Below are 13,039 nucleotides of genomic sequence, written 5' to 3' on the forward strand. Positions count from 1 at the left end.
TGGACCTTCCATAGACCTCACAACCTCTGAGGATGTCTGCCATAGATGTGGGTGAAATGTCAGGAGAAAATGCTTCTGGAACATGGCCATACAGTCTGGAAAACTCACAACAACCCTGTGATTCCGGCCATGAAAGCCTTTAATAACACACTATTCTGATGCTTAGGTACAATCCCCCCCCCCGCCCCCGCAGTTTGAACCTGTTGCTCCATTGTGTGTAGCCAGGATTTTGATTGGGGGTGGGGGTGGGTGGGGTGTGCTGAGTCTGAGTGGGAGAGGGTCTACCCTAGAAACCTTTTGTATCATTATCCCAATGCCCCCAAGCATATGGGATATATTGAGCATGGTGATCAGATCATGATATGAATAAACGTAACAGTTAAAATAATAAATGTAAGGCCTTCTCGTGGGACACCCTGAGAATTTGGGGGGGGGGGGGCTGAAGCACTCTCTCAGCCTTGGAGGAAGGCAAAACACTTCTCTGAACAAATCTTGACGAGAAAGACCTGTGATGAAATTGTGAATCTTCACTACAAACATTCCTAGCCTCATCATTTTCTAATAAATTTTAAGTTCTGCCCAAATATCTCTCTCTAGCTGTGTGAGCGCCACTATGATGTAAGGTTTTGAGAGTTGGACTATGACTCTGAAGACCAAATTTTGAATCCTTGCCCAGCTGTGGAAACCCTTGGGCAAGTCACACACTCAGTCTCAGAAAGAGGCAAAGGCAACTCCCCTCTGTAAATTCTGCCCAAAAAAAAGCCCTGTGATAGGTTTGCCTCAGGGTCATCATAAATCAGAAATGACTTGAAGTCACAAAGCAACAGCTATGCATAGCAGAGAACAAATTAAGGTCAATATTGAATGTGGGGCAAGAGAGCAAGAGGGAAGAGACCATCATGAATTAGAGTTACAGTTGCTCTATTTTTACGTTATATGGCCAATTAACTTTCATTAGCCAGACCTGACTGGTGTCTTCTTTCTGAATACAAAATCTGTGACTTGACGTAAACAGCTTTTTCATTTATCGTCTTAGCATAAGCCTTTGCCACAATAACTCAGAGGTTTTATTTAAAGGGCTGCCATTTGAAAGCACGTCTAATTTTCCCATCCATGTAAATCATGAAACTTTTAAAAAGTCACGTTGGGAAGTAATTTTAGTGTCAAATTCCTCCATACATATGTCTCTAGTATTGAAGGGCATGTTGTTTTTTTCTGTGGTTTTTTACCCCCCTGAAAATCATCTTTATAGAAATTGGGGCCTCATTTTACCCCATCCCTTGTTAATGAAAGTGGTGCCAGTTTCCTGTCCTTGATTTATCTCAGAGCTGTAACCAAGTGGAACTTCAAATCCACTTGGCTTACAAGTAATAGTAACTTTTGAACTGCATACTCTTATCATGGTGGTCTCTATAGCCACAGGGAAAAATTAAAATGCAGATAGTGTTGATCTATACTGTATCAATAAACCGGTTCTAGCATTGCCCATCCCAAACCAACAAACTAAAAATTATGTTCCGTGACAACAGGACTAGCACATAACATTGTACTACTGCCTGAAAAGTCCATCCTTTCTGATTCCTGTGAGGACTGCAGTGCAGCTCAGAAGTGAAAATGAAGCTTCAGGAATTAACCAACACAAGATGTCATTGACCCTGCTAATTAAAAGTCCTAGTAGTCTCCTGGCTTCACTACACTTTCATCCAACACCATTCTTTTGTGGAGACTTCTCTTAATTTTCTCTCTGGCTTAAATATACTATTTAATTATATTATGTTTATTTAAGTTCAATTATGTATTTTTATTTAGTTTTATAAGTTTATTTTGAGATTATTTTATCCACTGTTTTGATTTGATTTATCTTTGTTTTTGGCATTGAATGTTTGCCATTTTGTTGGAAACTGCAACATTATTATTATTATTATTATTATTATTATTATTATTATTATTATTATTATTACCTGACCACATGCATCCTGGGCAGGGACGGCATCATTAACAGGGTGGTGTGTTGACCAACACACATGTGCCAAGGGAGCATGAACTATGCTTGGCATCATCACACCCAAGCTATAAATCCCATCTGGTCTCTGGAGCCCAGGCAAAGGCAAGATGTGACTTGTGGTCTCTAGAGCTATTTCTAAGACCATATAGTACCTCCCTATTATTAGATAGAAGTTTTGTACCTTTGCCCCCCCCCCCCCCCAGTTGTCTTAGGCACAGAAGAAGTGCTTTTTAAACTGGAAGTCAACAGGATTATTAATAAAAAGGCCTTTCCTGGGACATACACACCCCAGTGGCAAGTATTCTACAAGTCAACTAGGAGTACCAACTTGAATATTGTGGCTGAAGGCATAGCAAAGGTAAGCAGGCACCATATTCCAAGCACTGGGGTTAATTCTCATTTCCAGAAGCCCATAGAGTTTTCCTTGGCTCTCATAAGGACCAGGAAGGCCAACCAATCAGAAGCAACCAGGGTGACTGGCAGAGACAGGGCTTAGGAGCAACTGGAGGTTTCACTCATAGCTCATAAAATTATAACTCACTTTATACCAATATTCAGGATGTTTCAGTTGTCATTCCTACCTACTCTCTCTCATAAAATGCTTTTGTATGGATGGTAGTTTTGTTGGTGATATCACAGAGGTGATATTACAAGGACATTGGAGATATAGGCCACCACACTATGCCCAGGTTGGAAGCAGATGGTTTTCTTCCATTTCCAGGTGGCAGGGGAGCCACACAGTGGCTCCTGCCCAACTGGATTTCCCCATCTGTTGTTCCAGTGCTACCCAACTGGTGGGCTTGGTGAATGTGTTTCAGCTGGCTGGCAAAGGGATGAACCGACTAGCAATTTAACATTGACCTGCATGCAGGTTGACTGCTACCTGGATCCAAACCCATTCGGTGACTCAGGCCTTTTCAACTGTGACCTATACATTTGTGGCATATTCCATTGCAACAAAATGTGGTCTCTGTTCATTCTTACTAAAAACAAAGCCCTACACTCAACATTGGGTCCACCAAATTGTTTAAAAGTTGGAAAAGAAATTTAAAATGTGGCAGAGATGTGGTAAAGGGGATCATCCAGGCAGGCAGCATGACTTCTCCAACCTTGAGTAAATGCTCAGCGCAGTGAAGACTGATGGTATACCATGATTCCACTATGCAACTGGAAAGGTTGGACTGCCTTGATAGTCATATCTAAGGTTATATATGGAGGGTACATATAGAAGCCGGGGAAACTCTGAAACATAAGTACAAGGGACCAAGTGAATCTTCAAGCTCAGGATCCAAAAATGCAACCATCTACATATTCAAACTTCAACACAACACAAGTAGCATATGTACTGTTTTCAAGGCTGGCAAGAAACATGAAGCTGCAGAGTAACACAAGCTTGTGAGAGAGGGGAGGATCTGTGAAATGATAAGAATTGAAGCATAGTGCTTGGCACACATCCACATCTCTTGCCACTTTACAGATTCTTACGGTTCATCTCTTTGCAGCCTTGCACTCTCAGATCTCTTTCTAGTCTTAAAAATACAAATGTGCAGTGTCATTTTATTAATAGAAACTTTGGGATCCACTTTATGTTATCTGCACAGGGTCCTGGATCCAGTGGATACCTAGGGCCCACTTTAATAGTTATATTAACTATATTAACTGTGAGTGTCCAAAAATACATATACCAGGCAGGGCCGGCCCCACCATGGAGGTGGTCGCCTCGGGCGCAGGTCCCCGGGGGGCGGCGTCAGGCTTCCCCCGCTCCAGCGGGGACCATGGGCTCGCTCGCCGGTGAACAGGAAGGCCTGTTCGGCGACGAGCGAGCTCCACATGGCCGCTGCTGGCTGGGCAAGGCCAGCCAGGCCAGGGCGCACTGGGCGGGAGGCGGGGCACCGTCAGGGCGGTGCCCCGCCTCCCACGCGCGATCGCGGCCTGGAGGGACCTCCGCTGCAGTCTGGCCAGCTGGAAAAGGCCAGACGGGCGAGGGTGAGCAGAGGCGGTTCACCCACCAGGCAAAGGAGACATTTGCCTGTGGCGCCATCTTGTGGAGGGCGCCACTTGCAAATCCTGGCTCCGCTAGGAAGGCGTTCTGTGCTTTGAAGACCTGACGAAAAGAAAGCCCTTTCTCGGAGCTTTGCAGCCCATAGGAGCAGATACCTGCTTCTATGGGCTGGAAAGTTCCCAGAAACTGCTTCCTGACGAAAAGGAAGCCCCTTCTCGGAGCTTTGCAGCCCATAGGAGCGGATGCCTGCTTCTATGGGCTGGAAAGCTCCCAGAAACTGCTTCCTCCCCTCCCTCCCTCAACCGCGCATGTGCTCCCAGGCCCTGCCCGCCTGCATTGAAAAGAGGACTGAGGGAAGAAAGGAAGAGAAGAAGGAAGGGGGAGAGAGAGAGGAAGAGGAGGAGAAGGTAGGCAAGGGCATGCCTCTGAGCATGGGCAGAGGGGGAGGGAGGTACTCTTTGGGGCCTGGCCACTGCACCTGGGACACTCCACCTTCACCCCCACTTCCTGCCATAGAGCACACCCTGCCAATCATATATATGCATTTCAAAAGTATGGCATTTTCTCTGTTTTGACTCAGGCCCCTTCTATAATAATGATAATAATAATGATGATGATGATATAATAATAATATAATGTACTAGCTGTGCCCGGCCACGCGTTGCTGTGGCTTAGTCTGGTGGTGTTGGTCAGTCTACATTAGGTTGTATTTATGCTGTGACCTCCACCCTTCTTTATACTCACATTAGTAGTAGTATTTGAAGTCTGTTACCTTCTTCAATTTTTGTGTTGATTGATAATTGCTTGAGATCCCTGTTGTCTTTGGTTTGTTGTTAGTTGTAATGTCTGATTCTGCTGAGTGCGGTTTATATTTTTATTGTGGTACAATAGTCTTTTTTTGTTTTGCCCGTGTAGGTGTTTATTATTATTGTTGTTGTAGTGGTCATGAAGGTTGGATAAGTTAGATGCTACTGTATTGTTTTTTGGAGGCCCAGTGTAGCACTGACTGGCCTCTCAGCCTCAGTGCCTGGCTGTTTCTTGCCTGTGATGGTGTTGATTCTTATTGTTGTTGTTGTTGTCATTGTTATTATTGTAATTGTTTTTTTGGAGGCCAAGTGTGAATGTAGGGATTGGGGAGGTGGATGAGTTGTGTTGTCAAATTTTGTATTTGTTATAGTCACAATGCGTTGTTGTGAGTTTTGTGGGTCCGGATTGTGGTTTTGTGGTGTGGTTGTGTTGTTACAATCGGGAGGGAATGCTTTTGCGTTGTGTTGCCAAGGTTCGTATTTCTGGGGCACTTAGTTGTGCTGTTATAGTCATGATGCGTTGTTGTGAGTTTTGTGGGTCCAGTGTGGTTTTGTGGTGTGGTTGTGTTGTTACAACTGGGAGGCAAGGCTTTTGCGTTGTTTTGTCAAATTTTGTATTTCTGGGGCGTTTAGTTGTGTTATAGTCACGAAGCGTTGTTGCGAGTTTTGTGGGTCCGGATTGTGGTTTTGTGGTGTAGTTGTGTTGTTACAACTGGGAGAAAAGGCTTTTGTGTTGTGTTGTCAAGTTTTGTATTTCTGGGGCGTTTAGTTGTGTGCCAAGTTTTGTATTTCTGGGGCGTTTAGTTGTGTTGTTATAGTCACGATGCATTGTTGTGAGTTTTGTGGGTCCAGATTGTGGTTTTGTGATGTGGTTGTATTGTTACAACTGGGAGGCAAGGTTTTTGCGTTGTGTTGTCAAGTTTTATATTTCTGGGGCGTTTAGTTGTGTGCCAAGTTTTGTATTTCTGGGGCATTTAGTTGTGTTGTTATAGTCACGATGCGTTGTTGTGACTTTTATGGGTCCTGATTGTGGTTTTGTGGTGTGGTTGTGTTGTTACAACCTGAAGGGAAGGCTTTTGCATTGTGTTGCCAAGTTTCGTATATCTGGGGCGTTTAGTTGTGTTGTTATAGTCACGATGCGTTGTTGTGAGTTTTGTGGGTCCTGGGTGGTTTTGTGGTGTGGTTGTGTTGTTACAACTGGGAGGCAAGGCTTTTGCATTGTGTTGCCAAGTTTTGTATTTCTGGGGCGTTTAGTTGTGTTGTTATCGCATGATGCGTTGTTGTGAGTTTTGTGGGTCTGGATTGCGGTTTTGTGGTGTGGTTGTGTTGTTGTAACCTGGAGGCAAGCCTTTTGCATTGTGTTGCCAAATTTCGTATTTCTGGGATGTTTAGTTTTGTTGTTATAGTCACTGCGCAAACAACTTTATCATTTTATATATATAGATAATTATAATATATAATAATATAATAAAATAGTATATAATAATATTACCATAAAAATAAAACAATAATAATAATAATAATAAAACTTTATTTTTATTCCACCCTATCTCCCCGCAGGGATTATTAATTATATATTATAATATAATAACACCATATAATATAATATAATATAATATATCATAATATAGTATAACAGTATAATAATAATATAATGGTAATATTATAATAATATAATGTATAATAATATATAATACTATAATATCATAATATTATATCATTTATAATAATATAATAACAATATAATATAACAATGTGATAATATAATGGTAATATTATAATAATAAAATAATAAACCATTATTTATATCCCGCTTTTCTCTCATAAAGGGACCCAAAGCGGCTTCCAGCTTGTTATAATGCAATTAAATGCAAAATAAAACCAACAACAATCAACAACAAATGCAATATAAAATCAACATCAATCAATAATAAATAATTAGTAAAACATAAATAGAATCCTACAGTTGGAAGAGACCTCTTGGGCCATCCAGTCAATTCGGCCAAGAAGCAGGAAAATCTCATTCAAAGCACCCCTGACAGATGGCCATCCAGGCTCTGCTTAAAAGCCTCCAAAGTAGAAGCCCCCATCACACCCCAGGGCAGAGAGTTCCACTACTGAACAGCCCTCACAGTGAGGAAGTTCTTCCTGATGTTCAGGTGGAATCTCCTTCCTGTAGTTTGAAGCCATTGTTCCGTGTCCTAGTCTGCAGGGCAGCAGAAAACAAGCTTGCTCCCTCCTCCCTATGACTTCCCTTCACGTATTTGTACATGGCTATCATGTCTCCTCTCAGCCTTCTCTTCTGCAGGCTAAACATGCCCAGCTCTGGATTATATGGCAGTGTGGAATCAGATAATCCTGTTCAAAAATGATATTGTGGATTATCTGCTTTGATATTCTGGGTTATACAGCTGGGTGGAAAAGTAGGCAAGGATTAAAATCACCGCATTGCAGCCAAGGCTAGCAGAGCATGGGTCACTTAAAACCAACAGACAGGTTTGTAGCAAGACTTATCATTAAACATACCTGATTATTAAACATGACTTCTCTCTTTGTACAGAGACACACAGCATCTTCCAAAAACCAGTTTGTCCATCCCTTCTGCCTCTTCTTTCTGTCTCTCTCTCTCTTTGGGGACATCTACACTGTAGGATTAATGCAGTTTGACCCCATTTTAACTGCTGTGGCTCAATGCTATGGAATCAATGGAGCTGTGGTTTGATGAGATCCCAGTACTCTTTGGCAGAAAATAATAATAATAATAATAATAATAATAATAATAATAATAATAATAATAATATGTTGTCAAAGGCTTTCATGGCCAGTATCACTGGGTTGCTGTGAGTTTTCCGAGCTGTATGGCCATGTTCCAAAAGCATTCTCTCCTGACGTTTCGCCCACATCTATGGCAGGCATCTTCAGAGGTTGAGGTCTGTTGGAGACTGGGGAAGAACCTACAGCCCGAAAAACCTACAGCAATCCAAAAAATACACTGCTTTCTCAAAATGTTAATTCCCCCCATTAGAGTTTCTTTGTATTGACTCTGGCTTTCTAAACTTTTAATTTGTATTTATTTTACTCTTGGTAACTGAGGGTGATATATACATTTTAGGACCTAAGTACCGTAAAAGTACCAACTCCCATCTGATTTTGGAAGCTAAGCAGAGTCAGCCATAGTTAGAACAGTAGAGTCTTGCTTATCCAACCTTCACTTATCCAACGTTCTGGATTATCCAACGCAGTCGGCCTCCCGCCCGGATCCACAGTTATTTCTTTAGGCAGCAAGGACTGAAGTTTTTACGGATTTAACTTCTGACAATGTTGTTACTGCAAGTTTATTTTATGCAATTCTATCTTTATTTGCAGTCAATTTGTTAATAGCCAGAGTTTTTGTAGTCAATGTTTTCAATACATTGCAATGTTTGGTGCAAAATTCGTAAATATAGTAATTACTACATAACATTACCATGTATTGAACTGCTTTTTCTGTCAATTTGTTATAAAACATGATGTTTGGGTGCTTAATTTGTAAAAATCATAATGTAATTTGGCACTTAATAGGCTTTTTCTTAATCCTTCCTTATTATTCAACACTATTGCTTATCCAACACTTTTATTTTTCAATAATTAGTTTGGGGGGGGGGGAAGGACACTTATATTTTCTCTATATATAGTCATATACACTCTGTCTATCTAGTATGTCCACAGATGTAGTCCCACATATTGCTATTGATACACATATAGACATTCTATATCTACACACATTATATATCCACACACACATGTAGACCCACATGCACACATGTGCATACTGTGTTAATAATAATAGTGTATTATTGTAAATAATAATATATTATTCATAATTGTCTCATGTACTGTTATTAGTATTATGAATATGAATATAGTACTACCATTAGGGATAATATATTATGAATGTGTTAATAATAATTGTATATTGTTGTGATATATTATTAATATTTGTCTGTGCACATATTAGTTTTATTATTTTTTGAGTGATTGGTTTGGGGGGAGGCACCAAAATTCGGGGGGGGGGGGAATTCTGTTCGCCTACTCTTGAAAATTACCTAGGGCTGGCTCTGAGGGTGAGCAGCGTGGGAGGCGGGGCCAACCCTGGCCCCGCTTCCCGCGCTGCTCGCCCTGACCCCACCTCTCATGCTGCGTGAGAGGCAGGGTCAGGGCGAGCAGTGCGGGAGGCGGGGCCAACCCTGGTCCTGCCTACCGCACTACTCACCCTGACCCCGCCTCCCACGCTGCATGAGAGGCGGGGTCAGGGCGAGCAGCGCGGGAGGCGGGGCCAGGGCACGGGAGGTGGGGCCCGCCAGCGCCGCGGGAGGCGTGGCCATGTGCCTCCCGCGGCACATGGCCACGCCTCCCGCGGTGCCGGCGGGGGGCGCTTTTCCCCACCCCCGCCTAATATTTAAAATTATCTCCGGCCAGCCCTGATACCAGGGAATCTTGTGGTTCAGGCACAGTCCCCAGAAGCCCTCATTCTTTGCTATGACAAGTAGGGGCTGCTAGGATTTCTAATCCAACAGTATCTGGAAGAATTAATGACTCCCACTTCTTATTGCTGTCATAATCTTTGCAACAATAAGATAGGCCCAGGTTGCTCCACCAGTATTGTAATCAGACGCAGATAACAAAGACCATGGCCACCTAATAAGTTCACAGTTCTCTAGTTCACTCTTCAGTCTCCAAGGCTGCAGCCCTACAAATGAGTGGACTTCAGTTCCCCAAATCCTCCACAGAGATTCTAGGAGCTGGAGTCATAAACATTTGGAGGACCAAGAGTTGGCAAACACTGATATAGACACTTACTTTGAAATAAGTCCTGCTTCTGAGTATACATGCAGATGTTAGCTGTTGTGTCAAGTATTGGCCACTTTATGAACATGTCAGGAAGGAACTACTTGTAATTTTAAATGTGACTTTGCATTTTACATTCAGAGTTTGAGAAGGTGGGGTGTGTGGAAGAGGAGGTCAATAATAACCAAAATTTTAGCATTTATGCAGAGGTAGAATGCAAGCATTTTTTTTCTCCTGCTGTGATTGTCAAAAAAAATCCCTCCTCTGAATATACTATTTGCATTGGTATTGGGAGATTTCTCCCCAAAGCAAATAATATAATTAGTTTCCCTTCTGTGCCTTCACATTTATAAGTCCCCCCCCTTCCACTCCGCACCCCCCGGTTTGATGCTGTTTGCATTTTTAAAGGCCTGAACGTTAAACGGAGAGACATATTTAACATTATATTAATGTCTAGTTTGGCCTTCAAAAACATATAATACAGAGCTGCGCCTTTTCACACAAATTAAAACTCGCTGTATAATTACTGTGGCTTTGATGCCACCCACTCTTACATTAATCATGTCTGAGAATTTGTTGTGCAAGCACCTGCTGCCTTTCCAAAATCAGGTTATTGTTCTAATAAAGTACAGACGTGGTAATGCTCCAGAATTTCAGGGAAAACCAGTTGGAGGTCATACCGAGTCAAAGTATTTGGGCCAGGGAGTTTTGTATGTTTTGTAGGAATGGGGAGGGGCAAAAAACTGAGTATATTTTTGTGTGGGAGGGGGTTTCTAAGAACTAAGGGAGTGGAGCTTTATGTATACTTTATGTATCAAGTATTTATTACTTCTTATTATTTGATAATTTTGATATATATTTTTTTTAAAAGAAAGTGGAAAAATTACTTATTTTCAACAGATATCACAGCATCTGGAACACTTCAGTATCCATGGATTCTGTCTCCACAGATTCAACAACCCAAAACTTAAAAATACCCATCCCCCACCCAAATCCAAAAAGCAAATCTTGATTTTTGCCATTTTATAAAAGTGACAGCATTTTACTTTACCATTGGGTATGATGGGACTTCAACACCTATTGATTTTGGTATCCATGGGGGGTCCTGGAACCAACCTCAGCAGATACCAATGGCCTACCATACAGTATAATACTGTGATGGCACATTACAACAGTATTGCTGTGAAGTAGAACATTATCATTTTCATAAGACTATCTTTGGAGCAACAGTACATCATCCAATAGCACCCTAGAGGGGGTAATTATTCCCACTCATGGAATTATTCTTTGAAAGTGATGCTACATTTCTTAGCATTTTCACAGTACACCAGATGTTTAATGACTGCAGTCTGTCTGAGAGTCAACATATCAGTCAGGCATCAATAATGTGGCATGTTCTGGTTAGTGTAGCTTTTTGTAACTGCACTATTGTCCTGGTCAGCTCTGACAGCAAGGATGCGTGGTTGGAGATGTAGACCAACAGTTTTCAGCAGCCTGCACAGCACGGCATAGTAGCAGTTGCCACTACGTTCCAGCAGGAGGAGTAAGCAGAAGCCAGCACTTCAGGGGAGGCTGCTGAAGGGTTAACTGCTCCTTCTCATGTGCAATTTCACAGACAGCAAGCTCAATTACTCAGCGTCTGCCAGGTTAGTTGAGAAACAGGCTATTCACAAGCAAAACCTGTGGCCTGGGCATAAAAGACTCTTGAGTTTGTAGTCTTGTGCTAGAGTTCACAGTCTTGCTGAATGGTGTTATTGTAAGCTCGTTGTGTGACTGGCTTTGTGAACTCTGGACTGGAATTGGACTTTTTTGGATTCTGTCTTATAATTAGTTATACTATTACTTACTGATTTGTTTGACCTTGGAACATCAACCAGCAGATACCAAGGGCCCACCATACAATATAATACTGTGATAGTGCATCACGACATAACAGTATGGTGGTGAAGTAGTCATTTTCACAAGACTATATTGATGATCTGTGTTTGATTGTCAACTAGGCACATCGCGACAGCAACTGTAACCCTACTCGTGGCCTTTTCATTCAGATGTTTTGTCAGTTCACTTTTAATTTCTCCCAGAGCACCAATATCACTGGAACTACAGTACAGCACTCTGTATCCATGAGAAAAATGTTCATAAACATCACATGGATGCACAAAACTATGGATAATACTGTTGAAATGAATGACTTCTAGCTCAAGAATATATAGTATCATACTGGAGGATCTATAAAATGACTAGAGGGGATGTATTTTGTCAGACATAGATAAACGAAAACCTGGATGCTTGTCCCACAAATCCAGGGGTCATACTGTACATTTGTTTTCATTTCTCAGACACATTGAACCTCAATTTCTGGGTCTTGATATTTCACAATCTTTTATTTCCTCTTTGCTTCTATTTTCCTTCAGGACTGTTACATTTAAAACCGAGGCTCTCCTTTTCTTAACCTCCATTATACCTGGCATATTATGTTCCAATTGTTTGTCAGTTTCATTTTTAAAGTCCCATAAGTTTTGACATAAACATTTTCAATAATTTTCAGTATTATGTTCCTATTAGTTATTTGCACCAGGTAAATCATATTTTTGCATATACGGTAATCCAATGTATCATTGAGCTACATGGTATTATGTACTTGTATTCAGTCTGCATGATATTGCTTCATGAACTGATAAGGTGATCAACGGGCTTCATAACAGTTTACATCAACCACATTTACTATCTGTAGTTATTTTTCAATAGTTACTTGGATTATATTTATTTGAAACACTTAACCTGCAAATACAAATCCTGCTATTTCTTTTTTTTAGTGTCCTTTACTGTTATAATTTCCAGATGTTTCTTTTCTTATCTTTCGCTTCAATGTTTTTAAGGTACTGACCATGTAGCGGATTATTTTGCTAGGCTTCAAGATTTTTCATGGTTTTCCTTCTAGATACGACATTTGTTTCTTCAGTTTGTTTCTATGTATTGTCTCCATGAACATCCGACAACATTTTTTAATTTGCTTTCTTTGATGTGTTCACTCAAGGATTTATTTTTTCCCTCAGTTTTCTTCACTTCACCACCAATATTGCATGGCAGATATATAGGCAATAAATATCACTTTGAGAATGTAAGACAAAGTTTGCTGTCATAATTTTCCATTTCTTTTCATCTAGTCACACTTCAGTCCATCCAACAATTTTAGTACTATATGGTATGGCTAAGGAGTTTTATTGCCTGAATTATGTTCCTATTGTTAAACTTTGATTTTTAGGACTTTGTGTACTCTTTTTGTATACTTGATATCAGTGATTTATTTCACTTTCTTATGGATATTCTTCACATGTAATACCCTGCAACACTTCCATTTCTATTGTGTGTGTGTGTGTGTCTTCAAGTCAAGTGTTC

This window comes from Anolis carolinensis, chromosome 2 (genome assembly GCF_035594765.1).
Source record: "Anolis carolinensis isolate JA03-04 chromosome 2, rAnoCar3.1.pri, whole genome shotgun sequence".
In the NCBI taxonomy this organism is placed as follows: Eukaryota; Metazoa; Chordata; class Lepidosauria; order Squamata; family Dactyloidae; genus Anolis; species Anolis carolinensis.